The 4,186-nt window shown below is 35.1% G+C and overlaps 1 protein-coding gene across 1 annotated transcript in view; it reads left to right on the forward strand.

Annotated features, from left to right (window-relative positions):
• Positions 1-746: 746 nt before the first annotated feature.
• The window catches only part of zbtb40 (zinc finger and BTB domain containing 40), a 39,531-nt gene continuing 36,091 nt past the window's right edge, over positions 747-4,186 (forward strand). The window contains exon 1 of the mRNA XM_014030398.1: positions 747-830. The gene's annotated coding sequence lies outside the window, so the exon portion shown is untranslated. The remainder of the gene's footprint in view (positions 831-4,186) is intronic.

A 4,186-nucleotide genomic window follows, 5' to 3' on the forward strand; every position in this document is an offset into this window, starting at 1 on the left:
CACCTAGATAGTCTCCAGAAATCAATTTAAAGGGTAAAAAAAATGCTGATGTAATATTTTCCCTATAACTATTACAAAAACACAAAATAAGTATAAATAAGTATTTATATTTGTGTACAAGCTGTTTAGATTGTCAAAAAGCCTGTGTTTTTAGGGTTATTAACAAGGTTTGTGTACTCAGATCAGTAATATTTGGGGTCACAAGTTTTTGCCATGGATATTTTGTGGGTCAGAAGATTTAAAATTTGGGAAGCACTGGGGTAATATGCAAKATTCTGGACTACTACGACAAGATTTGTATGCAGTTGGACCCATTATGCATGGCAGACTTAAGAAGTTTAAAGACTCTATTTTATTGTGAAAAAAAAATAAAGAAAAACGTGAAGTGGCAAAACTTACAATGTGGAGAAAACCAGAAAACACTCAGGGAGGGTTAATGACAGTTCTGATTGTATGGTTGATGAAGGACTGAACACAGTCGTGAAATTTTTTGGGCACCCCTATTAATCATTTTTATTTCTAAATATTTGGGTGTTTGCAACAGCTATTTCAACTTGATATATCTAATAACTGATGGACACAGTAATATTTCAGGATTGAAATGAGGTTTATTGTACAAACAGAAAATGTGCAATATGCATTAAGCCAAAATTGAACCCGTCGTCATTTCAACGGAACTACTGATCGAGTAGACAGCTTTTCCTAAACCGGAAGTGTTCTCATTTCTTGTCGGACTGTTCGTCGCCATTTCAAAACGGCTAAGCTTTATTGTGCACTGGGATTGTTCAACAAAAACATCTAAATAAAGAAACGGATCTTTTGAATTCAAGGTGAGTGGGTCTCCGGAAGGGATGGTGTTATGTGTCAGTCCGGTGGGAAGAAGAAGCTACKCTTTGTTTTTATTGCAGGTGTTTTATTAAGAAAACTATAATTAGTTACCGTAGTGAGATATGGCTGCAGCGTTGTGGCTAAAGCTGTCGCTTCTTGGACTAATCCAGGATGACTGAAGACCGTGTGAACATCTATCGGACCAGATAAAAACAAACCTTTAACTAAATGTGTTTACTTTATTATTAAACACGAAGGTTTTTTTTTTCCAGAGTAGATGTGAGATGAACCCGTGTACCTCGGAAAACAACATTTTCTTCTCATTTCAGTTCGATTTGTTATTTTTATTACAGATATAACAAAGTACTGAACTGTAGAACTGAATGAAAATTATCTGAGCAATATTTCGTTATGACGAGAAACTAAACTGTTGCCTAAAAAAAGAAAACTGYCTCACTGAAATGAGAAAGCTTGTAAAAGATGAGCCTGACGTTATTTATTGGTGTTTTATGGTCTGACGTCACTTTCATGGATGTAATTGTCTTGATGGTGGTCCCAAATGTCCTGGACCACTTTAGTCAAGCATTCAGAGGACTCTGTTACTCTCAGKATCGCTTCAGCCACTTTATTATTATTATTATTATTAATAATATACTGTAGTAATTAAAAATAGTAAAATTAATAATAGTTTAATACTGTAACTGGGAAAGAGAGTAACACAATTTCAATTCTCTTCAATTCATTGACAATTAAACTACTTGAAACTTGAATTATTATTATTATTATTATTAATGCATTAGTCTCATATATATTACTGGGTTGATCAGTCTGTCAGAGAGCTGTTTCCAGTTTGCACTCAGTACCAGTGAACTGAACCCAGCTTTGTGCTCCTGACTCAGCTTTCAGCAGGGACACAGGAGCTGAGCTGGCAGAACATGTCTGTGTCAACATTAAACTTCAAACATTATAGATGAAATAACTTATTTTAAAGATCCCGTGTTCTCCATGTTTACACTGCAAAATGATGTCATACCACAAAACCATTACACCCATAACAAGATGGTTATCTGGTAATTATGATGAAGATTTCCCATTCCTAGGAGATTCTTATTATGAACTACAGCTCAACAATAATTCTGTCGTGTGACAGTTCTATGCTTTCGTACCTTGTTAACCTGCAAATTGTTTATTTATGTATTTATTTTAGCCAGTTGCATCCATTTCGACAAAGCATTTTAGGAGCCTAAACATTTTTGAAAACAGTTGTCATAGCCCCATCTCTAATCTCAACTTTGACCCCCCCCCCCCCCCCCACACACACACACACACACACACACACTAGGGTTGGGTATAATCGTATCGTGTGCAATTAATCGTCAGAAAAACATTAATCGATTACTTTTTGGCACTTGACGATTAATATGATTAATGCCACCATCAGTCCTCTCGATGCTCCTCTCCGCTTCAAATACTGTCTGACAAACGTTAAAAAGAAAAAGTTCTGTAATTTAATTACCTATCAACACAATTTAAATATTGCTGTAAAGCCTGTAGTCTGTAACTTTGACACAATTTGGAACAGATTTTTACAAAGAGCAAATCTTTCCCACTAAATTGGTCATGTGACCAGGGCACGCAGTGGTCCAGGGAATTAATTGTCAAATTAATCATTATCGACTAAATACCACAATTAATCGTGATTAATTTTTTTGCCAATATCGCCCAACCCTACCCCCCCACCACACACACACACACACACACACCTACTACGTAAGCTTTATTTGCATTTTGACTTGCTTCCTATGTTTGGTGTATTTTTATGTCATACATATCAGCCTGGCATGGCCCCTGTATTGATCAGGATTGTTTTCATGAAAATATTTCATGTAATTGGAGAGTTGCAACARAGTTGCAGCGTTTWAAAGAATCTTATTAGAAACAACAAATAAAGACTGTTTTGGAAAAACTGTTTTGGTGTAAACGAGGTCTAAATCAGAAACATTACGAGTACAGAGAATTTGCCACCAGCGTACACGTTGGGCTGAAGACTGATGATGTAAATATTTACTCACCTTCAACATAAAAGCACTACAAAAGCCAGTTTCTAAATAAAAGCAGAGCATTTTGATTTGTCTATAGAATGATATATATTTAAATTCTGACTTTTAAACAAACATTTATAGACCTGCAGGCAGTAAGATGTTTATATATCTGTTAGAAAAGTCACATGGTTTCTAAACACCTGCACTAATTCAGGCTGCTTTACATAAACCAAACACAGAAGACTACTTCACTGCCCGTTTCTATGCTAAACAGTGACTGGTACACTAAGGTTAATCCTGCAGTACAGGGGTCTGGTCTAGATAAGGAAAAGAACAGAAGAACAGTTTTAATGTATGTCTTAGATTATCTTTAATTTATTAAAAGTAGTAATAAAAAATAGAAGCTCAAATCATAAGTGTTATATTTGTTAATGTTATAATGTGTACAATAATTAATTTTGATTGATTTATAATTAATTTATTAGCTATAACTAGTTAGTAATTTAATAGCTATGATTATAGAGTAATTCAACTTACTTTAAAAACTTACTTTACCTGAACATGATTTCTCAGCCTGAAAATAACACTGCTCTGCGTAGTAATGCAATTCTGCGGCAATGGCGTTTAAGTTCCTCTAAAATTAAATAAATGCACAAAAATCAGCAAAACTTCAGGTTCCATCGCTGCTCTGTGCTCGTCATGTTGCAAGGCANCTGTTACACATTAACTCTTACAGGATGGAGGAAACTGGTCTTGGAGGAGGTTTGCACTCTCCCAGTGCTTCTAGTTTCAAATGTTATTGAATTGTGCAATTTCTGTTGATTATTTGTTTAATGTTGTAACTGGGAAAGAGAGTAACACAATTTCAATTCTCTTCAATTCATTGACAATTAAACTACTTGAAACTTGAATTATTATTATTATTATTATTAATGCATTAGTCTCATATATATTACTGGGTTGATCAGTCTGTCAGAGAGCTGTTTCCAGTTTGCACTCAGTACCAGTGAACTGAACCCAGCTTTGTGCTCCTGACTCAGCTTTCAGCAGGGACACAGGAGCTGAGCTGGCAGAACATGTCTGTGTCAACATTAAACTTCAAACATTATAGATGAAATAACTTATTTTAAAGATCCCGTGTTCTCCATGTTTACACTGCAAAATGATGTCATACCACAAAACCATTACACCCATAACAAGATGGTTATCTAGTATTTATGATGAAGATTTCTCATTCCTGGGAGATTCTTATTATGAGCTACAGCTCAACAATAATTCTGTCGTGTGACAGTTCTATGCTTTCGTACCTTGTTAAC

This window comes from Austrofundulus limnaeus, unplaced genomic scaffold (assembly GCF_001266775.1).
Source record: "Austrofundulus limnaeus strain Quisiro unplaced genomic scaffold, Austrofundulus_limnaeus-1.0 Scaffold1050, whole genome shotgun sequence".
Lineage (NCBI taxonomy): Eukaryota > Metazoa > Chordata > Actinopteri > Cyprinodontiformes > Rivulidae > Austrofundulus > Austrofundulus limnaeus.